The following is a 27,704-nucleotide window of genomic DNA, read 5'->3' as shown; positions in this document are numbered from 1 at the left end:
ACCCATTTGATTTCGAAGTATTATAGGGGGATTTCAACCCGTTGAATCTCGAAGTATTTTAGGGGGATTTCAACCCGTTAAATCTCGAAGTATTTTAGGGGGATTTCAACCCTTTGAATTTCGAAGTATTTTAGGGGGATTTCAACCCGTGATAGAATGTGGAATTTGAATTTGTACTATTTGAAGGGATTTTCAACCCATGATGGAATTTGAATTTGTATTATTTCAAGGGATTTTCAACCCACGATGGAATTTGAATTTGTACTATTTCAAGGGATTTTCAACCCACGATGGAATTTGAATTTGTACTATTTCAAGGGATTTTCAACCAACGATGGAATTTGAATTCGTACTATTTCAAGGGATTTTCAACCCATGATGGAATTTGAATTTGTACTATTTCAAGGGATTTTTGATGAGCGGCATTTATGTCGCTCTAAGCTTAGGATTTTATAGAGTTTTATTACGCTTTTTGATAGTTTTGTATAGTTTTTTTGCTTTTTTATCCCCTTATTCCATGTATGCACTTTTCAGGTAAAATGTTAGAAAATGATGGAAAAGAGTTGAAGTTTGCTCGAATCAGGCCCGTGCGATCGCACAGGAATTATGTGTGTTCGCACAGGTCAGCAGACTTGGCATCAAAGTCAATCAGGCTCGTGCGCTCGTGCTCCAGGATTGTGTGTTCGCACGAAATCGAAAAAACGATGTAAGAACTATTTGGGATTTCGTGCGATCGCACCATGTATGAGCCCGCTCGCACGGATTTTTGGTGAGCTCGGACTGAATTTCTGTGCGAGCACATGAAGAATTTCGAAGAATGCTGAAGAATTGGCTAATTCAAGACCGTGCGATCGCACGGATTTGCAGCTCGATCGCACAGATCGAAGAAGTGAATCGTCGTTGAACACGTTCGCAAGGATCCAGCGCCCGCTCGCACTGATGCGATCGCATCTGGCTCTGCTCGATCGCACGGCTACGCGGGCTGACCTTTTCGAGTTTAAACTTCTATTTTTCAGGGGTTTGTATAAATAGAATTTTCATTATTTTTATTAAACAATTAATTTCAGAAATAGAAAATTAGAAAGTTTTAGAGGTTTTCCCTTCAAGCTAGTGTTCTAGAGAGAGAAACTCATTGATTTCAAGCTTCAAATTTGTAATTTCTTCAACTCTTCTCTTTTCCTTGCAATTTAATTCAAGTTCTTAGTATTTTGTGAAGGAAATAATGCCCTTGGTCCAAGTATGCATATAATATTAAGTCTAATAAATGCGGTTCAGTATTAATTAACAAGTTAATAATTCAGTGAGATCAAGTGAGCTGAATGCCCAGCTAGAGGCCGCTTCAGTTCAAGTGGAATTAATTATATTAATCCACAGCTTACTCTTGACTGAACCCATAGGGTCACACAAATAGTACGTAAACGGATCAAGTATTTAATGGCATTAAATACTCCATCTATGGATATTCGGAATCGACGGATCTTGGTTTCAGTGGGAGCTGAGATCGTCACAAGCAAGAAATGAATACTCCGGAAACGATGATATTGCCGGAAACGGAAATATGGATCGTATCGGAAATATAAATATTATCCAAGTCGTAGATGTTGCAAGAAACGGAAACATGGTACGTATCGGAAAATATTAATGGAAATGGAAATATTGCCGGAATCGGAAATATTATCGGAATCGGAAAATATTATCGGAATCGGAAAATAATCCCGGAAACGGAAATATTAAATATTTGTTCGAAACGGAAATTAATTCCGGAATCGGAAATGTTAAATATTGTTCGTATCGGAAATGAAATCCGGAATCGGGAAATTAATCGGAAGCGCGTCGTATGAATTAGCATCGGACGAGCTTGCTAGACGAAGGCCCAGCACGAAGCGAGGCCCACGTCCAGCAAGAGAAACGCGCGCCACAACGCACCAGCCAAGGCTGCGCCAGGCCCACCACAAGGCAGGCCCAGCGCGCGCCAAGGCAGCGGCAGCGTGTGGGCCTCGTGGCAGTGGGCTGCGAGTGTCCGTGGGCTGCGCGCGCGCGCATGGCGCCCCTCGTGGGCTGCTGTGCGTGCGTGTGTGTGTTTGTGTTCACATACGAAACCTAAAGCGTATAGGATTCTTTTAATGATTCAATTCCTAATCCTAAAAGATAAATTAATTAAATAAGAGTTCTACTAGGATTCTAATTTAATTAATTCGTATCCTAGTAGGATTCCAATTCTCTTTCCATACCCCTATAAATATGTGGCATGGGTTCACAATTTATAACGAGTTTTGAAGTATTCAAAGTGATTTTTGAGAGCAAAAAATTCAGTTACATTCTTGCCCATAATTGCCGAAAATTATAGTACCTTAAGGGCGATTCTAGTTTGTCAATCTCAAGGCGGATCCGGACGTGCTGTGGACTATCTACGGAGGGACGACACTTGGAGTCCTAAAGACTTGTTCTTGTTCGGTTCGGGTGCAGCTAGGGAGGGCACGCTACAAAGTGTATGCACCTAAATTATGCTATATGATTATGTGTAAATAATATGTTTCTTGGCTTTATGGTTTTTCCGCATGATTTATGTTTATTCATATGTATCATAACCTAACATTTTGTTCATGCTATTTTGTCAATGTTCTTTGATTGTTCTTCAACTTCTTGAATTTCTTTTGCTTTGATTTTAATTCCATTAATTCTCAATTCTCTAGTTGTTGATTTTCGTTTGCAATTGAATTATTTGATTCCTTCTTTCTACTCCTTCAATTTCATGTTTGCTTGTTTAGAATCCATGAATTCCCTAATTTCTAGCATGTGTAGTGAGTAGTCTTAAGTTAGGGAAAGGGGAGAATATAGGGGTTTAATTAGGGGAAATTGATGATTTAATTGATCATTGATTGTTGTAATTAAACATGATTTGGTGATAGGATATCCATGCCTAATTGAGTGGTAGTTGCAAATGCTATTTGATTAGATTTAATTGGATTGCATAGGTTAGGTTTGGCAAGACATTGTGAGCCTAACTTGTGTAAGTGAATGGTGGTGCCTATTATATGCAAGTTTGTTTAGTCTAGGATTAGGCGAAAGCTTTTCCTTAGATTAGACGCTTCGCGTTCCCCATCCGAGAGGTGGTGGGTTCGTCATTAGATGTTATTTGCCTATACACCAAGTCCTTACATGATCATGATTACTTAAGTGCTTAGTTCATTTCCCCCGATTTCCCTAGGCTATCCCCGACTCCCTAGCATTCCCTTTTATCGATTCAATTTCATTTAATTGTTAGCTTTAGTTTCCTAGTTATAATTCAAACAAACTCTTGTTCAAACTAGCTTAATACTTAAACTCGATAACCACCGTTTCTATGGGACGATCCCTATACTTGCCGCTATAGCAATATAGCCGGTTAGTTTAGTGGTTTTATAAATTTTGTTTGGTGAGGTGAATTTCTATTCAACGACGGAAAAACACCCTATCAAAATGGCGCCGTTGCCTGGGAACGGTCGTTGTTATTGAGTTTTGTTGAGACTAGTTTACCATTAGAAAAAATACAAAAATATTGCATTCTTGTTTGCTTTCTTTTCCTTTGCAATACTCACGTGTTTCTTTGAGTTTGTATGCTTGATAGAGGTCTTGCTCGTCAAAGGACCCTCCATCCTCTTGACCTTGAATTGGAGAGGACACTTAGGAGACTAAGGCGTGTTCGAACTAGCTCATCAAGCCACAATCCATTCGAATCCTTCAGTGTTGGTGTGGAATAAGAAGAGAGTGAGCAAGATTTTGAGACTATGGCGCTCACGGTTAAGAATTTGGGAATACTTGGGGAATTTGAAGCAACATGCGGTATCCAAGCCCCCACAACTAGTGCTAACAACTTCGAGATCAAACTCGCTTTGATCAACTTGGTTCAAAGCCACCCTTTTTGTGGGAAGAGCAACGAGTCACCCCACGAGCACCTCAAACAATTCGAGCATTATTGTGACACAATCAAACACAATGGTGTGACATCGGACTACGTGAGGTTGACATTGTTTCGTTTCTATCTCCTTGGGCGAGCTAGTGATTGGCTTGACAAGGAGGTCAAGCCCAACTCACATCGCACTTGGAACGAGGTGACTAGTGTGTTTTTGAGCAAGTTTTACTCGCATGGAAAGACGGCGGAATATCGCCACAAAATCCAATCCTTTGAGCAAAAGCGAGACGAGTCACTTTTCGAAGCTTGGGATCGTTTCAAAGGGTACCAAAGGGAGTGCCCTCACCATGGGATCCCTAAGTGGTTGTTACTTCAAACCTTCTACTTGGGGTTGAGCCCAAGTTCAAAGACATGTCTAGATGCGGGCGCGGGAGGTCCCATCATGAACGAAACCGAAGATCAAATTGAGGAGATAATTGAGGATGTGGTCCAAAATTATCAAGCTTGGCACGTTGGTGCAAGGGACTATGATGGCAAGGGAAGGAATGATGATGGTAAAGGATTGGTTTATGCTATGGAGCAAGCTAGGATCATTGAGAAGCTTAGCTCGAGGTTGGAGAAACTTGAAAGCACGCCAAGCCAACCACCATCACCATTTGCGGGAAGAGCAACAAGCCAACCACCATCACCATCTACAACTTCACCACCTTCGACCACTCTTCGCACTAAGGGGAAGAGCAAGTTTAGTTCCTATGACACTATGCCTCCGGGCACTTCTTTTTGTGATAATTGCCAAGATTTTGGTCACTTCCAATGCATGTCCCTTGGTTCATAATGTGTCTTTTGTGGATTATGGCCCTTCGTATGAAGGTGATTTTGATGTGGAATATGCTCATGCCTTGAATGAGAGGTCTAGAAATGATAACCCCAATAATCAAAATTTTTCTAGGCAACCTAGAGGGCCCCCCATGTATGGTTCCCACCAAGGCTATAGCCAAGGAAGTGGGTATGATAGCCAAGGCCAAGGTGGCTATAGAGCGCAAGGCTATCAAGGCCAAGCACCCTATGGTCAATAACAAGGTTTTGGCAATCAAGGCCAATACAATCAAGGTAGTTATAATCCTAACCATCAAGGTGGAGGGGGTTACAACTACTCTTATGGGCAATTTAGGGGTACCTCTAGTGGGGGTTATCCTTTGAACTCGGGAGGTCCATATGGTGTGTCTCAATTTCCACCTCCCGGATTCAATGGACCAAGGACCTTTGGCAATCAATTTCAATCAAACCTTAGTGGTTATGGCATTACACCTCCACCGCTCCCGCCTCTCAAGTCTAATCTTGAGGCTCTCATGGAGTCGTTTATGGGGGCGCAAGCCAAGAAGAACGTCGAGTTTGAGGATGGATTCAAGCAATCTAACACTCACTTGAAGATGATTGAGACCCAACTAGCACAACTAGCTAGCACCATTAAAGAGCAACAAGTGCATACTAGTCTCCCACCCCAAGGTCAAGCACCTAAACAAATGTATTCGGTTGTGACTCGGAGTGGGATGACTCTAGATGATGGTGCTAAGCTAGTTGACACACCTTGTTCTAGGGGTGAGGATCCTAAGGGGAATGAGTCCCCGGACTGTGATATGGCGGAGGAGGAGTCTCATGTCGATGATGTGATTGATGGTGTTAAGTGGAAGGAGACTACTCTTCCTCCTCTCCCAATTCCTCCTCCCCCCTACCCTCAAAGATTTACCGGAAAAGGCTTGATGATCAATTTCACAAGTTTTGGGAAACCATTAGCAAGCTTTATGTGTCATTATCTTTCACCGAGGCACTCAAACAAATTCCTCACTATTCTAGATTCATGAGAGATATTCTTAGTGGCAAGAGAAGTTGTGAAGCTAAGGAGACTGTGCAACTCACGGAGAGTTGTAGCGCTCTAATTCAACACTCCTTTCCCCCAAAACTCAATGATCCCGGGAGTTTTTCTATCCCTTGTAGCATTCAAAACCTCAAATTTGATAATGCTCTTTGTGATTTGGGTGCAAGTGTGAGCATCTTGCCATATAAGACCTAAGAGAAGCTCAAGCTAGGTGATCTCTCTCCTACCGCTATGTCATTGCAACTAGCCAATCGATCAGTTATGTTACCATTGGGTAGGATTGAGGATGTTCCCCTCGTTGTTGGCAAGCTTACTTTCCTTGTTGACTTCGTCGTCTTGGACATCGATGAGGATTCCCATACCCCCATTATCTTGGGGAGGCCATTTTTGGCCACCGTGGGTGCTCTTATCGATGTGCAAGGGTGACTAATCACCTTAAAAGCGGGGGATTCAAAAGCTAGCTTCAAGCTTCCCCTTGGTGAAGGATGTTTTGCAAAGATGAAAAGTTGTATGAAAGTAGAAACTATTTCTTGTATTGAGAGCTTTTGCTCACATGCTAACCCTTCTAACAATTTTCGTGTTTCTAAGTGTGATATTGAGCTTGCTAGGTCCTCTCTTGATGACAAGAATTTCAATGGAATCCCAAATGTGCTTGAGGATGAGTTTGATGATGTCGTGACCATCTCCGATATATTTGAAATGCGTGATGATGGTGATAGTGGAGCTCAACCCTCCAAAGTGATTCATGAATCGGCGAAGAAAGCCAAGCGACCCAAGCAAGCCAAGATTCCAAAAAATGCCAAGGAGTGGCGTGGTGGTGGATTATTTGGTTTGCGCCTCTTGAATGGTGATGTCGGTAAGATGTTTGTGCCCAAAGGGGCAAAGAAGTGCATATTGAGTAGTGTTGACCCAAGATTGGGTGAGTTTGACCCCCCTTGACTTTTGGGGGGTCCTTCAAGCTAATGACGTAAAACGAGCGCTACCGGGAGGCAACCCGTGTATTGATTCCTTTTTTTCCCCCCTTGAGCTTTGGGGGGATTCGTCATGCTAATGACGTTAAACGAGCGCTACCCGGGAGGCAACCCGGTTGCCTAACTCTAGTCCTAATTTGTTTTTGTTCACTAACTTTTGTTTTCGTAGTTTTATTTTTCTTTTGATAAAAGAAAATGAGTTAGATTGGGTGTATTAATCGAGCAAGGCAAAAAAGGCATTTTTCCAGTTCTGTGCGATCGCACAGCTAATTCATGCGATCGCACAAAACTGGAAATATGGATCAGTAGCTCCCCAGCAGTTCGTGCGATCGGGTCGGATTTTTTTGCGATCGAGCTCGAACCGTGCGATCGCAAGGAAATTTTGTGCGCTCACACGGGTCGGGCGACCCGGTTCTGCGATCGTGTTTTATCAGAAAAATCGCCCCTTCTTCTTCATTTCTCACTTTTTTTCTCACTTCTTCACCATCTCTCCACTCTCCTCCCTAATCAAACTCTTCAACCTCCATTTCCTACTCAATCTCACTCACTCATTTCACTCCAAATCACTCACATTCACAAACTCATCCTCTTCCCTCACTTTAAAACCATTAATTTCAGATTTTTTTTCAAAAACCCCCGATTTCTAGGGTTTTGTGTGAACTTTGATTTTGTGGTTCATTGTTGCAATAGGAGCTTTGGAGTGTGATTTTGGGTGATCTTGTCTTCCTCCTTTGCTAGTGAGTGACGATTTCTTCCCCTTCCTTCTCCATTTTCTTTGCATTTGATTTCATTGTTCATATTATTTGGGTGAATTTCTGAAATTTTTGATTTTAAATGGTTAGAGATGCATGTTTGTTTTTGTGATTACTCCTTGAGAGTCTAGACTTGTTATGCATGATACATTGTTAATATTTGTAAGTCTAGGCTCTTGGTAGATTTTTGGTGAAATGTTGAATGAATTCTAGTTGATTTGGTGATTTTGGTTGATGAGTATTGATTGGAGTATACTTGTTCGCATTGAACTTGGGTGGTGTATTGGTATTCGTTTGCGATAGTCTTGGTGGTAGATTATTAGCTTTCTTTACTAACTTAGTTTTTCCATTTGTTTTGGATTGTGGTTGTTTTATTTATTTGTGTGTAGGTTTTTGTTCTCTAGTAGTTCATCATGATGACAAAACGTTCCAAGAAGGGGCCCAACGCCCAAAAAAACAAGCGCAAGGCTCCTACCCCCCCCCCCCCGGAGTTTGAGACTTACGGGATTGCATTCTCGGAACAACGGTCTTGGACTCACTTTGAGGAATTGTCTAAGCGGACCATCCGCCCGACAAAGTTCTATGACAAGAAGGCCGTTCAAACTTTGGGGGTTGAGAAGGAGCTTAAGACTTTGATTGAGGGGCTCGATCTCGAGGAGTTTGTGAAGATGCATGCTAAGACATATAAGAGAGTCACCCTCGAGTTTCTTGCCTCGACTCGGAGGCGAAGGGTTCACGACAATGGGAAAGAGTCGGTAGAGCTTCACTTTCAAGTCTTCAATAATCAACACGTGCTCAACGACGAAGAGATCAATGATTTCTTCACCATTTACCCAAACCGGGGTCTTGTGGTTAACCCGGTGGTAGAGTATGCGGGCTCCTATGATGAGAACATTTGGTGGGGGGACCTCACGGGAGAGGAGAGAAAGTTCATTTCCTCTTCGGCAAAGTCATCTTCATTTCATCACCCCGCCATTCGTTACTTGAACCGCATGCTCCTATACGCGGTCTTTGCCAAGGGGGCAACCGGGTCTTTCTCGAGCCCGGAACTTGGAGCCTTGTGGCTAGCCACTGAGATTGTGGCATTTTGGACTACGGGCAACTTTTGATCACCCAAATCCTTGAAATTCGGGATGGGCAACCAACTAGCGGCGACATTCTAATTGGTGGAATGCTCACTCTTCTCTTGAGGGCACTCCCAAATGATCCTTACAAGAACTCCCTAGAAGAGTTGGTTCCGGTTCCCGGAGGGGAGTTCCTAGACTTGCGGACGCTCACGAATGCCAAGTGGATCAAGGCCACCAAGAATGATAGGTATATTTGGACGGTGAAGCAACGAGATTGGTGCATCCTTCCCAATCCCACCATCACTTCTTGGGCTCCCAATATGAGGTATTTACTTCCTCGCGATCCTTTATTCATTGCCCAAGAGGCCCGGCTTCCTCCTCCTCAACACGCCGCGGAGTCTCCCCCTCATCGTCCTCCCCCTGGTCCTCCTCCTATCTCGGAGCCTTCCCCTAATGAGGGTGGTATGTCATCTTCCTCCTCTCCTTTTGATTTACATGGCTTGCAATCTTCCCTTGCGGCTATCTTGCAAGGGCAAGAGGACCAAGCTCGTACCTTGGCTACTCTTGCTTCTCAAGGGAGCCGCACGGGAGATTCTTATCCCGACTTTGACTCGTCCTACTACGGTAGGCGGGTGTACGATTTCCATGTTGACAAAGGGGACTTTGCCCCCTATGTTAACTATACTTATCACCCTCCCCAACAAGGGCCCGTCCCTAGTTGGAATGAGGAGCGTACACCCACTTATCCGTATTGGACGGGCCCATCCCAACCCTGTGTCACTCCCCCCTCCTTTCCGCCCTATGACTATACTATAATGGGCGGGAGTGACTACTGTGGTGACCCTATGTACCCCACTCCCCCACCGGTGGATCGGCCTAGTGAGTGGCTCGAGGATTTCACCGGGTGGCCCAAGGGGTATATGGGAAGTTGGGATGGTCCCCGAGGAGTGCCACCCCATGGCAACTACCCCCTTCTGCCCGAATATGGTTGGCCGCCCTATACCGACGCTTCGGGTCCTGATGTGGACCCCACCTACAATTTCAACCCTTTTACGGACGAAGAGGCTCGTGCTCATCGTCTTGAAAGGGATGAACATTGGAGGATTTATGATTCGAAGGGTAAAGGGCATGCCCCGGGCCCTTCTTCTTAGGGTTCACTCCATTTCTCCCCCCATCTTGATGTGATGGTTTGCTTGTGATTAGCTTGGGGGAGAAATGCGGAGTGGGGGTTTGCTATGAGGACCCTTTGATGATGGTTGGTGTTGTTGGTGTTCTTGCCACTTTGTGTGGTTGTATATATGATGAGCTTATGTTGCTTATTTTTTTGGTGTGTTTTGGCCATTTGGCCCTTGTCTACTAACATTTTTCTTTGTTGTTTTTGAGTTGTTTTTGGTATGTTTCTTTGTTGTGGGTTCACACTTTCCACCATTTCCTTGTCCGTCGATTTATCGGTGAGTTTGGTTCGGTTTTTACCGGTTCTTTGCGGGACTTGCTCCCACGACATATCCGGTAATATCCTTCTATCTCACATGCATTCTTTGGGATGGGCATATTGCATATGGGGCATTGGTTGGATGGGTAGTTGTGCCCCTCCATAGTTTTTTTTTAGGCCTTGGGGACATGGCCTAATTCCAGCTTGGGGGGAGTTTTGTTGTGTGGTTGCCTATTTGTGATGCTCATTTCTATGAAATCATACCTTGTGTGCATTTGTATAAATTAGTTTCTTTGTTTTTAGTTTGATTTTTGATTTCTTTTGTTTCCTTTTCTTTTCATTTTATTCTTTTTGTTTTCCTTTTGGTGTGATTCCTTCTTTTCTTCCTTTTTCTTTCCTTTTTCTTTGTTTTCCTTTCCTTTTGTCAAGGCAAGTTTTTCTAGGTTTCTTACGCAATATTCTTGATTTGGGCAAATAAAATTGAAACTTGTAGGCTAGAATGATTTTATTCCTAATTGGTAGATGCTTGCACGGTTTTCAATGTCTTGGGTCGAATCTAGGATTTAGGTGTTAAGAAAGTTGGTTGAACTTTGGGTAGCATGCGTCTTGAACCCTTGGCTTGTGGTAAGATGGTGTCGATCTCTCTAGTGACTTGAAACCGGAGAGAGTGGTATTTGCTCCCATGTGAGGATCATGTTCACATTAGCCCAAACACATTGTTTACACATATTGAGTGGCATGGATCCTTGGCATTGACTTTCTTGTCTCCCGAGTTTGACTATTTCCTTCCCGAGACCGCGACCGAACTACTTTAGGGGACGATAGAGGCATTTTTTTTTCGGTGACTATTTTTCTTTTTAGATTAGGACTTTATTTTCTATTTCTCTCATATATTTTTGTTTGCATTTGCCCACTTGCTAGCCGTTTGAGCCTTTTCCCTTCATTTCTTCTGAGCATATTACAAGCCTATTAGCCTTTGTTTTATTTTCACCCTTAGAAGTGATAGTGAAGCTTTGAGTTATGATGCTTGTTGGTTATGAATGATTATGCAAAGTTGGGGAATGATTGTTGTTGGTATTGAATGGAAAGTTTTGGAAATATATATAGTGAATAAATGATGCCAAAGCAAAAAGAGAAAGAAAAGTTGTGAAAAAGCTAAAAATAGAGAAAAACAAGGCAATGAGAAAAGTTTCATTTGAAACACACAAAAAAAGGAGAAAATCAAATCAAGAAAAGTTCAAAAAAAAAAGAGTTTTAGTTTAGTGTAGTTGTTGAATAAGCTTGGGGGTACCCCAAATAAGTGGTATGAGTTTGTTTTTGGTTCGATTTGCTTGAGTTGAGTTCTTTCATAGCGCTTCACTTTAGGTATGAGCACCAAATTACCAAATTTGTTCCACACCTTACCCCTAGCCTACCTTACACCCTAAAAAGTCCTCTTGACCCTTTTGAGTTGAGTCATTGTCGGTGGAGGGAACATTTGGTCAAGTTTATGGAATGGGATTGTCATGCTAAGATGTCGGGTAGCCTAATCTTGTTTTTCCGGCGCCTTCGCGGCGTCTCGAGACGCTATTCTCAAGGGTGGATAGGATCTAGAGATTTGACGTGGTATGCTCGGTTGAAGGGGAATTGATTAGTGCTTGCCCTTAGTTCTCTTTGCTTGGCACTTGAATCTTTCTCTCGACTTAGGACATTGGTTAACGTGCATTCGTTTATTTGATTAGTAATGTTAGCATTCTCTCATACTTGTTCCATAATAAGGGCCCTTATCTTGAATTTTGTAGTTTCATTTTTTTCTTTCGTTTCTATTTTCTTTTCCTTTTTTTCTTTTTCTTTTCTTTCTTTTTCTTTTCTTCCTTTTTCTTGGTTTGCTTTTCATTTTAGGTCTTGCCTTGTTTGAGTTTTTGGAAGAGTTATGGGTGGTTCTCTTTGGAAACCCTTGCGAGATCCCACTCGTCCTCATGAGCGATTGTGGGGTTTAAAGAGCTTGTAGCATGCGCTTAAATGCAACCGTGATTCCTACGAAAGTGAGATAGGTTGTATATCCTTGTAGATCTTGTTTTTGTAGTTTTTAGATTCTCAATAATTTGCTCGTCCTTCCCTAGTTCGTGCCTAGTTTGCTAGAGACTAGCAAACGCCTAGCTTGGGGGAGTGTGATGAGCGGCATTTATGTCGCTCTAAGCTTAGGATTTTATATAGTTTTATTACGCTTTTTGATAGTTTTGTATAGTTTTGTTGCATTTTTATCCCCTTATTCCATCTATGCACTTTTCAGGTAAAATGTTAGAAAATGATGGAAAAGAGTTGAAGTTTGCTCGAATCAGGCCCGTGCGATCGCACAGGAATTCTGTGTGTTCGCACGGGTCAGCAGACTTGGCTTCAAAGTCAATCAGGCTCGTGCGCTCGTGTTCCAGGATTGTGTATTCGCACGAAATCGAAAAAACGATGTAAGAACTATTTGGGATTATGTGCGATCGCACCATGTATGAGCCCGCTCGCACGGATTTTTGGTAAGCTCGCACTGAGTTTTTGTGCGAGCACATGAAGAATTTTGAAGAATGCTGAAGAATTGGCTATGTCAAGACCGTGCGATCGCACGGATTTGCAGTTCGATCGCACAGATCGAAGAAGTGAATCGTCGTTGAACACGTTCGCACGGATCCAGGGCCCGCTCGCACTGATGCGATCGCATCTGGGTCTGCATGATCGCACAGCTGCGCGGGCTGACCTTTTCGAGTTTAAACTTCTATTTTTCAGGGGTTTGTATAAATAGAATTTTCATTATTTTTATTAAACAATTAATTTCCGAAATAGAAAATTAGAAAGTTTTAGAGGTTTGCTCTTCAAGCTAGTGTTCTAGAGAGAGAAACTCATTGATTTCAAGCTTCAAATTTGTAATTTCTTCAACTCTTCTCTTTTCCTTGCAATTTAATTCAAGTTCTTAGTATTTTGTTCATGCTATTTTGTCAATGTTCTTTGATTTTTCTTCAACTTCTTGATATTCTTTTGCTTTGATTTTAATTCCCTTAATTCTCAATTCTCTAGTTGTTGATTTTAGTTTGCAATTGAATTCTTTGATTCCTTCTTTCTACTCCTTCAATTTCATGTTTGCTTGTTTAGAATCCATGAATTCCCTAATTTCTAGCATGTGTAGTGAGTAGTCTTAAGTTAGGGAAAGGGGAGAATATAGGGGTTTAATTAGGGGAAATTGATGATTTAATTGATCATTGATTGTTGTAATTAAACATGATTTGGGGATAGGATATACATCCTAATTGAGTGGTAGTTGCAAATGCTATTTGATTAGATTTAATTGGATTGCATAGGTTAGGTTTGGCAAGACATTGTGAGCCTAACTTGTGTAAGTGAATAGTGGTGCCTATTATATGCAAGTTTGTTTAGTCTAGGATTAGGCGAAATCTCTTCCGTAGATTAGACGCTTCGCGTTCCCCATCCGAGAGGTGGCGGGTTCGTCATTAGATGCTATTTGCCTATACACCAAGTCCTCACATGATCATGATTACTTAAGTGCTTAGTTCATTTCCCCAGATTTCCCTAGGCTATCCCCGACTCCTAGCATTCCCTTTTATTGATTCAATTTCATTTAATTGTTAGCTTTAGTTTCCTAGTTATAAGTCAAACAAACTCTTGTTCAAACTAGCTTAATACTTAAACTCGATAACCACCGTTTCTATGGGACGATCCCTATACTTGCCGCTATAGCAATATAGCCGGTTAGTTTAGTGGTTTTATAAATTTTGTTTGGTGAGGTGAATTTCTATTCAACAACGGAAAAATACCCTATCAAAATGGCGTCGTTGCCGGGGAACGGTCGTTGTTATTGAGTTTTGTTGAGACTAGTTTACCATTAGAAAAAATACAAAAATATTGCATTCTTGTTTGCTTTCTTTTCCTTTGCAATACTCACGTGTTTCTGTGAGTTTGTATGCTTGATAGAGGTCGTGCTCGTCAAAGGACCCTCCATCCTCTTGACCTTGCATTGGAGAGGACACTTAGGACACTAAGGCATGTTCGAACTAGCTCATCAAGCCACAACCGATTCGAATCCTTGAGTGTTGGTGTGGAACAAGAAGAGAGTGAGCAAGATTTTGAGACTATGGCGCTCCCGGTTAAGAATTTGGGAATACCGGGGGCATTTGAAGCAACATGCGGTATCCAAGCCCCCAGAACTAGTGCTAACAACTTTGAGATCAAACCCGCTTTGATCAACTTGGTTCAAAGCCACCCTTTTTGTGGGAAGAGCAACGAGTCACCCCACGACACTACTACATTTCTTATCAGATGCAACGCCTAAAATCGTTGCATTAGGCATCAAAATCCGTCGCATTAGACCTAATGCGACGACAAATGACCCTTGCATCCGGTGGCGTTGCATTAGGCCTAATGCGACGACCAGTGACCTAATGCAACGGAAATTAATACCGTCGCATTAGATAAGCATCTAATGCGACGGTCCTTAGATGGGGTGTCGCATTAGATCTTTAGCTAATGCAACGGTTATTTTAGCTAATGCGACGGGTATTTTAGCTAATGCGACGGTTATTTTAGCTAATGCGACGGATTTCTATGTTGGCTTAAAGAAATAATGCAACACATTTTAGCCTAATGCAACGGTAATTTATTCATAATAATAAATAATAATTATAATTATAATTAGTTTTCTAAATTAAGAAAAGATGTCAATAATAAAATATTTTTATTGACTTAAAGAGTAATATTACAATATTAGTGCCCATAGGACACATGCATTACAAAATAGTCGTTCACTAATTAATTTAGTGTTTTTAATGCATAAAATAAAAATCCATATAAACAAATTCAACATTACTCTAAATTATAAAATAACTCAAAAACAAACAAGAGCCTCCACCGTCTCATTTGTTAGATCTACATTTTATTCTCCATTTAGCTCACCATACTCCTGCAAGTTTAAATCACAAATGGGCACAAGTTAGAGATGGTGCACTAGCTAAAACACGATAAATAATATAATAAATTTCATGACAAGAAACCAAAATCAAATGATGAATTCAGAAACATGTTTCTTAAAAAACCATTTCTTTGTTACTTGTCTGTAGAAAACATGTATAGTTCCTTACATGACTAGCCAACATGTAGAACATGAGATTATAAGCAGCTCCTGCCCAAGATGTTTTTGTGACAACACTAGCAGACTTTATAATCTCAGCACTCAGCGGGAATATCAGATAAAACCGTGGAATATATTGGAAGAAAACAATCAATTGGAGTGCATTATAGGTGCTTCTTGATTTAGACAGCTTAATTGCTGGAATTATAAACCATATCACAATCTGCAGGGAAAAAACATAACATTTTTCTTTCCATATCAACTAGTAGACATTAAAATGTTAAATGTTTGGTAAAAAAACTAAGAATTAGTTGTACCAGAGGAAGAGGTAAAGCTGCAATGAGATCAATGAAGAAACCTGATCAATTACAAGTAGTGATGATGTGGTGACGTATATTGGAGATGTGACAATTTTACGGATTTCAGAAAATAGTATACGTTACGTCACTATAAATTTCAGAGAAACAGTGTATAATACTAACCATTAAAACCCCATGTTGCAAAAGCACTGGTGGCTTGCGGTCTTCAAGTGTATAGTTTGTCAAGCCTGTTGGAATTCGTTGCAAGCTGAGAATATAACCATCTTTGGTTGTCACCTGAAATCTCTCCAACAACAGCATTTTAGTTAATCAACTAAGATTATAGAAAACGGTTTAATTTAAAGAAGAAGAGTATGCAGATTAACTGTGTGCTCCTCGCAGACATAGCCGCGTGACTCCACCAACAATTTACAGATGCCTTCATCAGAAGTTAATTGAACTATACATGTTTCTTAGAGGTTAGATTGTAGGGTTAGCGAGTACAGTGCTCAACTTGAAGCTTGAATAGCTTAACATGAAGCAATACCTTGTCTCCCCTCTACATCAAAGCCCTTTTTTTTATCAGTTTCAGCTAGTAAATACAAAGTATCAAATTTTCAGACCCTCTTTATTCATAATTCATGCCATAGAAATTCGTCATGGACCATCTTTGTCAACTACACAAAAATTAGAAACCGCAACTACAATTAAACTAATTTTATAACTCATGAACAAGGCATAATTTGATAAACATGAGAAGCGGCAGCCGGAAAAGATGATGGTAATCCTCCCAACACGCACAAAGGCCAAAAACACTATAATTTAATTTGCATTTAACTAAAAATATCATGAAGCTCAATTGATACAGAACCATAATAATCAATACATAAATAATGAATTTGTTGTCGTACCTTGTATCAAGAGATCCAGCAATCCATAAATCCGGTAACTTGCAAGAAATTCGATGAACTCTAAAAAAAAACTCTTTGCCGGTGAGTTGCGATTTCCGTATTACGAACTTTGAACCCTAAAAAACCAACTCTAGTTAATTGGGAATCCCGCTCTCCAGATCCAATTAACCCTAAGAAACACTCTCTTAGTTAATTCAGAATCACTCTCTAGATTTGATCAAGCTGAGTCCCTCTCTTCCTCTAATCTGATAGCAAATAAGGCAGAAGAAATGACAGTTGATTAGAGGTAAGAAATTTCACCTGGCAATTCATCTGATGATTAAACAACAGATAACTTTCAAGAACTCCGAAGCTCCAATCAATCAATATCAAGAAGAATAATCTGAATGATTGCCTGATTATCATATTAGGAGTATTTTTTATAAGATTCGTGTTTTTTTTTTAATTTATCCTCATTAGTCAAAACAGCAAACACAAACTATAGACAACGGCAATTCCTTTGATTCTCCCCAAGACCCCAACTGAGCAAGTGTTGAAGGCTACAACCGCTTTGGCTCAAAGAGACACTATATAAGTAATTCAGTTGTATATAAACAAAGCACGAACTAAATTTAATTAATTAATATCGCATATTTGCACCCTGACTGCTAAACAAAAACTAGAGTTGTGCCAGTAGAGCTTACACAATCCATATTGCGGGTCTAAGTTTGCAAGTTTAGAATACGCTATATCCTGTTACACCAACAAAACAAAGAGAGTCACAGATGATTTTTGGACTGGAAACAATGGAATTTCATTGCATACATGAGGGATACAGAGACTAGCAATAGTGAGGACCAGAAATGAGGTCTCCTCTAAACTTCTTGAGACCTCTAAACTTCTTGAGACCTCTAAACTTCTTGAGATTATAACCTCTTCCCCATTCAAGGATAGGAAATACAGCTTGACGAACTAGAATAAACTTCTAAAATTGAAACTCTACAATAAGAATAACCTAAACATAAGTTAACTCTCAACTGTAACACCAACACACTGCTCAGGAAAAAACAAAAAACAGAACCAAATTACGAATCAAGTAAAAGAAAACTTTGCATACGAAAAACATAATCAAGTAAAATTAAATTGCTCAAGAAAAACAAAAAACATAATCAGACAACTTTGAAGCACAAAGGATGCGAAAATCAATTCATCTTTGAATAAAGTGAACCCATTGAAATTGCAAAGAGATGACAGATTAAAACCCATGATTGCAAATCATCAAAATCCTAAATAGCAAACCCTAAACGCAATTCAGGACAGAAATTTAATCAAAATAGAAAACCCTAAATGCAATTCAGATCAAAATAGAAAACCCTAAACGCAATTCAGGACATAAATTTAATCGAGATAACAAACCTTGCGAGAGTTTTTGAATCTGATGTACGGGAATACAGTTTGAATGGGATGACCTCTTCCTTTTTCGTGGTGATGTTGCAGACCTTCTAAACACTTCACTTGCGAATTGCAGATACTGTAAACCCTAGAAATGTGACTGCGATTGCGAATCCTGAATTGCGAATCCTAAATTGCGATGAAGGAGCGTCGACCTAATTCATGAATTTCTCGAGTCTCCCTCCTCTCTCTAGAATAATTAGTCTCTGTGTTTTTTAATTTCTGTTTGCCATTTCTTTTCTTTCTTTTTTTTGGGTAACAATTCAAGTTGTATGAAAATTTTGGGTTATGAAAATTTTGGGTGAAATTTTACAACGGCGGGGGTTTAAAATTTTGAGGGAAAAATACAAGGGGGGTTTTAAAATTTTGGAAAACAATGGGAGGGAAAAGAGTAATATTATGACAATTTAATGTGTGGTAATATTTATTTTCGCAGGCGTTACATTAGCCTCAAAAGGCGTTGCATTAGACAATCTAATGTGACGGTTTATCACAACCGTCGCATTAGTCCAACTTCAAGGTGTATTATAGAGGAAACAGTCGCATTAGCCTCATCTATTGCGACGGTTCTACGTGAAGTGTCGCATTACACCTTCTTAAACCGTTGTATTTGATTAGAAATGTAGTAGTGCGAGCACCTCAAACAATTCGAGCATTATTGTGACACAATCAAACACAATGGTGTGACAACGGACTACGTGAGGTTGACATTGTTTCGTTTCTCTCTCCTTGGGCGAGCTAGTGATTGGCTTGACAAGGAGGTCAAGCCCAACTCACTTCGCACTTGGAACGAGGTGATTAGTGCATTTTTGAGCAAGTTTTACTCGCATGGAAAGACGGCGGAATATCGCCACAAAATCCAATCCTTTGAGAAAAAGCGAGACGAGTCACTTTTCGAAGCTTGGTATCGATTCAAAGAGTACTAAAGGGAGTGCCCTCACCATGGGATCCCTAAGTGGTTGTTACTTCAAACCTTCTACTTGGGGTTGAGCCCAAGTTCAAAGACAAGTCTAGATGCGGGCACGGGAGGTCCCATCATGAACAAAAGTGAAGATCAAATTGAGGAGATAATTGAGGATGTGGTCCAAAATTACCAAGCTTGGCACGTTGGTGCAAGGGACTATGATGGCAAGGGAAGGAATGATGATGGTAAAGGATCGGTTTATGCTATGGAGCAAGCTAGGATCATTGAGAAGCTTAGCTCGAGGTTGGAGAAACTTGAAAGCACGCCAAGCCAACCACCATCACCATTTGCGGGAAGAGCAACAAGCGAACCACCATCACCATCTACAACTCCACCACCTTCGGCCACTTTTCTCACTAAGAGGAAGAGCAAGGTTAGTTCCTATGACACTATTCCTCCGGGAACTTCTTTTTGTGATAATTGCCAAGATTTTGGTCACTTCCCCAATGCATGTCCCTTGGTTCATAATGTGTCTTTTATGGATTATGGCCCTTCGTATGAAGGTGATTTTGATGTGGAATATGCTCATGCCTTGAATGAGAGGTCTAGAAATGATAACCCCAATAATCAAAATTTTGCTAGGCAACCTAGAGGGCCCCCCATGTATGGTTCCCACCAAGGCTATGGCCAAGGAAGTGGGTATGATAGCCAAGGCCGAGGTGGCAATAGAGCGCAAGGCTATCAAGGCCAAGCACCCTATGGTCAATCTCAAGGTTTTGGCAATCAAGGCCAATACAATCAAGGTAGTTATAATCCCAACCATCAAGGTTGAGGGGGTTACAACTACTCTTATGGGCAATTTAGGGGTGCCTCTAGTGGGGGTTATCCTTTGAACTCGGGAGATCCATATGGTGTGTCTCAATTTCCACCTCCCGGATTCAATGGACCAAGGACCTTTGGCAATCAATTTCAATCTAACCTTAGTGGTTATGGCATTGCACCTCACCGCTCCCGCCTCTCAAGTCTAATATTGAGGCTCTCATGGAGTCGTTTGTGGGGGCGCAAGCCAAAAAGAACATCGAGTTTGAGGATGGATTCAAGCAATCCAACCCTCACTTGAAGATGATTGAGACCCAACTAGCACAACTAGCTAGCACCATTAAAGAGCAACAAGTGCATACTAGTCTCCCACCCCAAGGTCAAGCACCTAAACAAATGTATTCGGTTGTGACTTGGAGTGGGATGACTCTAGATGATGGTGCTAAGCTAGTTGACACACCTTGTTCTAGGGGTGAGGATCCTAAGGGGAATGAGTCCCCGGACTGTGATATGGCGGAGGAGGAGTCTCATGTCGATGATGTGATTGATGGTGTTAAGTGGAAGGAGACTACTCTTCCTCCTCTCCCAATTCCTCCTCCCCCCTACCCTCAAAGATTTACCGGAAAAGGCTTGATGATCAATTTCACAAGTTTTGGGAAATCATTAGCAAGCTTTATGTGTCATTATCTTTCACCGAGGCACTCAAACAAATTCCTCACTATTCTAGATTCATGAGAGATATTCTTAGTGGCAAGAGAAGTTGTGAAGCTAAGGAGACTGTGCAACTCACGGAGAGTTGTAGCGCTCTAATTCAACACTCCTTTCCCCCAAAACTCAGTGATCCCGGGAGTTTTTCTTTACAAACTCAATGATCCCAAAACTCAATGATCCCGGGATTTTTTCTATACGACGGCATGAGTTTGGACATTTGAACTTGAGGCTTTGAGATTGAAATTGGTAACTTAAATTTGAGGTTTGAATGATGGAATTGAATATTTGAACGCTTGAACAAGAAAATCCGGCATTATGACGCCGTTGGATTTGAATTTTGAATTTGGAATTTGAAATTTGGACTAGAAATTCGGCATTACGACGCCGTTGGATTGAATTTTGAATTTGGAATTTGAAATTTGGACTAGAAAATCCGGCATTATGACGTCGTTGGATTGAATTTTGAATTTGGAATTTGAAATTTGGACTAGAAATTCCGGCATTATGACGCCGTTGGATTGAATTTTGAATTTGGAATTTGAAATTTGGACTAGAAAATCCGGCATTATGACGTCGTTGGATTGAATTTTGAATTTGGGCATTTGTGCGTGAGGCGTGTTTAAGGGCTTTGAATCAAATGGAGTGGCACTCCTAAAAGACCTTAAATCGGCGATTTTAGATGCATGAGGTTTTAATGATTCTCCTAGGGGTGTGGTTTCCTAGTTGGAGGCTAATGGTTTTGGCAAAGCTAGAACTCGAGGTTAGCCATTCACGCGTGCAAAGACGCCCACACAATGCACAAATAGCACATTGTCACACTAGCATGGATATGAAATGCGACATGCAAAGTTCTCAAACTAAGGTCGGTCTATGTTTTGTAAGATGCAAGTGGTCGGCTTTAGGTGTCAAAAGGGTACTTGACTAAGAGACGGATCCGGCGACAACTTGCACATCCACCTAAGGGATGTGTGTGTCGGCAGACTACCTCCATACTTGACATCGGGAATGTCAAGCAAATGCTAAGTTTTGGTAGGCGCGGAAATGGTCACACACTTTGGTCAGGAACCGTATGGAGAATCACCATTTCATTGCCCCCGGGGCTAGCCCGAATGTAGAACACATCTGTATTAGGAAAGGTAGAAATTCGTTTTGCACAAATATGGTTTTCGAAATATGCACGAAATGCCTAGAAATTGAAAAGTGAAAATCGCATTTGAATATCATATTTGAAAGGCTCGTTTTTCAACATTCGTTCTCAGGGTTTTGGGAGTGTCCTTCGAAATTCAAAAACAGACTGACTCCCACTTGAAAACTTGAGCAACATGGGCAACGAGCCACTGAGAGCCACTGTGCTGGATGTAGGCAGTGGCTTTTGGCGAGGGGTCTGTGCCTGGCGCCAGAGCTGGCATCCAGAACTTAAGTAGATCAGTGGCTTGCTGCTCAAAGTGTGCTCGTATTTTCGAAGTTGAAATCAGGAAATCCCCAGTGGAGTCGCCAGAATTGTAGGGGGTTTTTTCTTCCGTGGCACATTTGTATTTTCCCTACGGAAGGCTTTTTGTAATTTTTGATTTCGAAGGAGTCTCCACCAAACATTTTTAAGGGTCCCGTTTGGAAAGACCAAAAATGAGTACTCTATTAGGATAAGGAATTGAATCTTAGAAACGGATGGGTGAGATCCGGGCAAGGGAACGAGATGCTTATTCCGCAAACCTTAGAAATATATTCAAATGCATGGCACAAAACATTTTCGAAAATACCCTAGTCATGACACTATGTGGGTTGGAATTAAGAACTTGCACAAATAGAATTTCTACTTTTGTATTGTGACCACTTCGCTTTAAAGTTAATTCAAGGGAACCTAAGGCCGGTTTGTCCAAAAATTATCTTTGTTAAGCGTGGTGTAACTTGTATTTTGTATTTTGCATGTGAGGTGATGAAAGCGATAATCAAGTAAAGCAACATCACAATGGAAAATAGATGTGTAATTAGTAAAATACATCACCATCTAGAAAGGACTAGGTGGGAAACCACATTGCCTATAGGGACTAGGAAAGTAAAGTTGCATAAACAGAAAGTGCGGAATTGAAAGGTGCAATATTTAAAGGCATTATTGAAACTGCAATATTGAAGTGCATAATCGAAAGGTGCGGTATTGAAATTGTACTATTGAATTTGAGATCTGAACGCCAAACGACTTCTTAAGAATAAGTGTGTCCGACACGGATTCAAGTCTAAAATCTCAACTTTGGGTCAAGTTGCTCAACCCAAAGTGTCTTAGATTTTGAACATAGAAATTGAACTTGAAATATTGAATCTTGAACATTGAACTTGTATATTGAAATAAGGAGTCTTGAATCTCAAAGATTAGATCTTTTAATGTTGAAAAGATTTCATCTTTGGTATGCTCCAAGTATTGAAATGATTCTAGTTTAAGCAAGTGATTACAAACAACCTTAAACATCATTGAATCTTGAAATTTGGAAACTTGAACTTGTATATTGAAAAATGGAGTCTTGAATCTCAAATATTAGACCTTTTAACATTGAAAAGGCCTCACCTTTGATTACACCATGGTTTGAAAATGATTCTAGTTTAAGGAAGTGATTACAAACAATCTTAAACATCATTGAATCTTGAAACTTTGTATTTATATCATAGAAAGTGTTGATTTTGTAAGAGCATGTGATTGTTGCAAGTGACACATTTAAGAATAAAAGTGCCAACCTTTCTAATCATTTTGAAATATAAATCATAGAAACATTGTAGATTAGGATTGGGATTCGAAAATACCTAGTTAGGTTTAGGCTAGAATTCCTCTTGGAGCTCCCAATTGCTTAGAATTTTGAGATTTGTATGAAGTTTTTGAAGAGTTTGTATTTTGAATTTCGAGGAGCAATTTTTGTATTACGACGTTCTGATTGTGTATTGCCTCCCCTAAAATGCTGAAAATTAGGGGTTTAAATAGGAAAATGAAGGGCTAAATGCCAGCTGACCCAGCATCCAGCGCAGCTGACGTGGCACGGAAGCTGCCTAACAAGGACGAAGATGTCGTCCTTGTGTTTGGCTTGTAGTGGGCGTACCTTTGTACGAATTGTACGTTGCTTGGCACGTAGTCTTGCTTGGGGATTAAGGAAGCTTCCGACTAAAAACTAGCCATTTCCGGTTTTCGAATTCTGTTTTACGGGACGAGGCCCGGCTTGCTTAGTTTTTTGGGTCGGCGCCCGAATTTAGATTGCTTAGTGTCATTTCGACTAGAAAAGGCCCTGTAAAACCAATGGAGTGGTCCATTGGGTGAGATTGTACTTGGTTTTTGAAATTGATTTTTGGAATTTGTATTTTATACCGAGTTCCGGAATGGGAACGGCCTCGGGGTTCGGACTTTGGCTCTTGGATTTTGGAATGTATTCTAGCAATTGGGACTTCCGGCCGCACGAAGTTGTTCCGACCACCTAACAAGGATAATGGTATCGTCATCATCCTAATGGGGAGACACGATTTAGGTGTCTACAATCGTGCTCTGGGATTCTCAACTGATGATAACCTGACCTCAAATCGATCTTTGAAAAGATTCCTGCTCCTTTCAATTGGTCAAACAGATCATCTATCCTAGGCAAAGGATACTTATTCTTGATTGTGACTTTATTGAGCTCCCTATATTCTATACAGAGTCTCATGCTTCCGTCCTTCTTCTTCACAAACAGGACTGGCGCTCCCCAAGGCGATGCACTTGGTCTAATATAACCTTTCTCTAGCAATTCTTTTAGTTGTCCTTTTAATTCACTCATCTCTGTCGGAGCCATCCGGTATGGGGCTTTCGAGATAGGTGCAGTTCCGGGTATTAGGTCTACGGTAAAGTCAATATGTCGATTGGGCGGCATCCTCGGGATCTCTTCCGGAAACACGTCCAAGAACTCATTTACCACTGCAATGTCCACTGGTTTCTCTTTCATCACATGCTCTAAGTCTCTCACATTACATAAGAAAACAGGGTTCCCTTTACTGACTAGCTTCACGAGTTCCATTGTCGTGATGATTCCCACACTTCTAGGTTTCCCAAAACGACGATAGGATACTACCTTTCCTAAGCTAGACTTCAAGTGAATCTTCTACTTCTCACAATCAATCTTGGCTTCGAACATTGCCAACCAATCCATTCCCAAAATCACATCTAAGTCTCCTAACTCAAACTCGATTAGGCTAGAAAAGAATATGATCTTGGATATGGTCAAAGGTACATCCCTATGGATCTTGTACACTTCACAATCTCACTGGTTGGTATCACTATGGGTACTTCAATTCTTTCGCGTTCTTTCAACTTTAACTTCTCTAGCATACCCTTCGATATAAACGAATAAGTCGCACCAAAATCAAATAGTACTTTCACTAAAATGGAGTTTATAGAAAAAGTACCAGCTATGACGTCAGACGAGGTTTCAGCTTCCTGCCTAGTGGTTAAATTCAGCTTTCCTTGGGCAACTCCTTTGTTATAGCCACCTCCAATGGAATTTCCGTTTGTGTTTCGGTTCCCATTCGGCTGATAGTTTCCCCCAGACTTTCCATTACTCTGGCCATTTTATTGCCGTTGTTACCATTTTGGTAACCCTTTTGGTTTCCACCATTATTTCCTCCATTCCGGTTCTGTTTATTCCGGTTGTTGTTCTGGTGGTTGCTTTGGTTGGGTTTCCATTACAGTCCTGACCTGGGTGATTATTCTGGCAACGTCTACACTCATAGACTATCGTTCCATTCCCTGCAGACTGGTTCTTTTTCCCATTGTTGTTGTGGAAGTTGTTTCTGTTTCCACCATGATTTCCCTTAAACTGAAAGTGATTATTCCCTTTGTTCTTCTTAAAGTTTCCCTAATTCTGTTCGCCACCACCTTGATTTTGGTTACCAACATCCTTTCTCTTTTCACCAACTCCATTTCTCCTTTGCTGCAGACCATACAGATGGGCAGCTTTCCCGTACAGAGTGTCAAGAGAAGTAAAGGTTTCTCCAGGAAGCATCATTTGTAGATCCATAGTTAATCCACTCTCAAATCTCTGAAATCTAAGCTCTTCTGTTGCCACCACTTCAGGTGCAAACCTAGATAGTTCTATGAACTTGGAATAGTATTCAGTTATAGACTTCCCTTCCATCCTTAGCTCGATGAACTCTTGGGCTTTCTGCTTTTTCAGATACGGTGGATAAAACTTGTTTCTCAAGGCAACTTTTAATGATTCCCATCCAAATCCAGGTGTAGCTCTAAAAGCATTCTCACACCTTTGCCACCACAAATCAGCTTCTCCCCTAAGGTAATACACAAAACTATTAACCCTAAGGTCTTCTGGGCAATTCACGGCTAGTATAAGCTTATCGAACTCTCTTAGCCAGTTCTCAAGTACAGTTGGGTCTACTTCCCCTTGGTACAAAGGAGGCTTACTCTGGGCCACCTTCTTAAACATTTCACCAGCTGGATCAAGTCCTTGATTATTTCTATTCTGTGCTAAGTTCTGCACTACTTCAGCTAGTTGCCTAACCACATCGGCGATCCCTTGGGTAGTCATGTCCCTTCTCTTGAATAAAACAAAAGGTTAACTTTAACAACTTGGGTTGGACACTACCTTGGTAAAGCATTGCACTAACAAGTCACACAATAGCACAAAATATGCACAAAAATTTCGGACCCTTAAGGCAAGATTGGCGTCTATTCTTGGGCCAATTCTCGCTTTAATTCGCGTCACAGAGTTTAAGTGGTGAAGAATTGAACCACCTTGCAAGTACGATTTCATTGAAGAAATACATGAAATTCCTTTGCAATAATCGCTCAAAGAAACTTAAAACTTAGTGTTAGAGGTAATAAAAAGAATTCTAAACTTTTATTGCTTCAATGAGAGAGTAATACATCTTTTGGATAGTACTTTATTCAAGAAACCACAAAACAAATTTCTAAAACCATAAATAGTAGCTTGCTACTTTATTACTCCACTAAAATAAGCACTAGCTATTATATTAGAAAAGTTTAAATGCTAGAGTCATCTTGACGATCATTCCTTTCATTGTAGTACTCTAGATTAAGTCTTGACCATTAGGATCTCCGAAGTCTTCTTCCGGATCGGATTCATACTCCATATACTCATCATTCTGTTGTAGCTTACTGTTCACTTCATCATTTGTTTCAGGCTCAACTTCAGTGTCGCTAGAAATCTCAATACTGGGTTCAGGAATGATAGGATTTGGGTTTTCAATCTCAATAACATCATCATCATCACTATCCTCATTCATAAGGGTTTCCGTATCACTATTAAACTCTGTGTGGTTGATACTTTCCACCATCTTACCATCCTAAAAACATTGCTCCGCCATCTCTAGAATAGTGGTCATATATAATCTCCATGTCATACCTCCACCTACCATCTAGAGTACCATACTTGAAGTAATTAGGAAGGCCACTTCTAGTATGCATATCACAGAATTGTTTCTTCAGACCTATATATGGGTTCCTATGGGGTAAATAGTGAATAACCATCTCGACCATGACATCCTTTTTCCTTAGTTCAGGCAATTTCTTGACCGTGGGAAAATAGTTGCAGGCAAACTCAATCTTCTGTACGTAAATGTACGTGGTTTCACAATCTAGCTTCTCTAGGTGCCCTAGGTTAGCGAACTTTGAAAGCAACATCTTAGTCCTGAAAGTACACAGCTAAAAGTCTTACTAATACGTTCCAAAGCAAAGTAAGTTCGTGGAGCCATACAATTTTAATGCACAAGTACATTCTTAATCATAAATCGTGATGCAATTAATCTTATAAAGCAACATAAAACATGCTCAAACTTAAATACATAAGCACACAATTAGTACTTAATACTTAGCACTTAATCACAAGCATACCTAAGTTAAATGCATACTTAATCTAAATATACCCTTCTTAAGCTACCCTTTCTCACTTAGAAATAAGAATAATTTTCGAAATTAATTAAATAAATAACTTCAAATATAAGCGAAATTATTAAAATTAAAATCGAAAATAAAATAATTAATCGAATAATTCAATTAATTAATTTGATTATTTTTCGAAAATAAATAAATAAATAAATAATTCGAAAAAATAAATTTTTTGTTTTATTTTGAAAAAAAAATCGGAAAATCCGAAGAGAGGAAAAAAAATCGGAATTTTCAAAAATGTTTCGAATTTATTCGAATTTAATAAATTCGAGAAATATTAAAATCAATAAGTTTTCAAATAACTTAAAATAATTGGTATTTGGCTTTTCAAAATATTGAGTACACAGAAATAACATTTTTACTTTAGGAAAACAATTTTCGAAAATCCTAAAGTTCCGCAAATTCTACTTAAATAGTATGGATTACTATCAAGTAGTTTTTAAAATCGTAGTTTAAGGAATTACCACTTTGCACTATTATTTAATGAAAAGCAGCTCTTAAACTAGAGCTCTGATACCATTTTGTAACACCCTGATAATTCCTTATATTTATAATTACCTCTTTCCGACTAATATAAAAGAATTACCAAGATATTATCGCCACCGTG

At 40.3% G+C, this 27,704-nt stretch overlaps 1 long non-coding RNA gene and 1 other non-coding gene across 7 annotated transcripts; both read right to left on the bottom strand.

Annotated features, from left to right (window-relative positions):
• Positions 1-4,143: 4,143 nt before the first annotated feature.
• LOC130460370 (small nucleolar RNA R71) lies at positions 4,144-4,246 on the bottom strand. The gene has a single exon (XR_008920254.1). It is a non-coding gene; the product is annotated as a small nucleolar RNA R71 (small nucleolar RNA).
• Positions 4,247-14,687: 10,441 nt separating this feature from the next.
• LOC110783878 (uncharacterized) lies at positions 14,688-18,038 on the bottom strand. 6 transcript variants are annotated; one of them, XR_008933093.1, is made up of 8 exons: positions 17,703-18,038; positions 16,991-17,039; positions 16,308-16,423; positions 15,783-15,955; positions 15,580-15,693; positions 15,415-15,455; positions 15,108-15,320; positions 14,688-14,929 (listed from the first exon to the last, which is right to left on the bottom strand). It is a non-coding gene; the product is annotated as an uncharacterized lncRNA (long non-coding RNA). The 6 variants fall into 6 exon arrangements; XR_008933090.1 differs by lacking the exon at positions 16,991-17,039 and having other exon boundaries at positions 16,308-16,552; positions 17,703-18,037; XR_008933089.1 differs by lacking the exon at positions 15,783-15,955 and having other exon boundaries at positions 16,308-16,552; positions 17,703-18,034.
• Between the last annotated feature and the right edge of the window lie 9,666 nt (positions 18,039-27,704).

The sequence above is a fragment of the Spinacia oleracea genome, chromosome 4 (genome assembly GCF_020520425.1).
Source record: "Spinacia oleracea cultivar Varoflay chromosome 4, BTI_SOV_V1, whole genome shotgun sequence".
NCBI classification, from domain to species: Eukaryota; Viridiplantae; Streptophyta; class Magnoliopsida; order Caryophyllales; family Amaranthaceae; genus Spinacia; species Spinacia oleracea.
The sequence above is the reverse complement of the archived record's forward strand: the minus strand, read 5'-3'. Positions and strand labels throughout refer to the sequence as shown.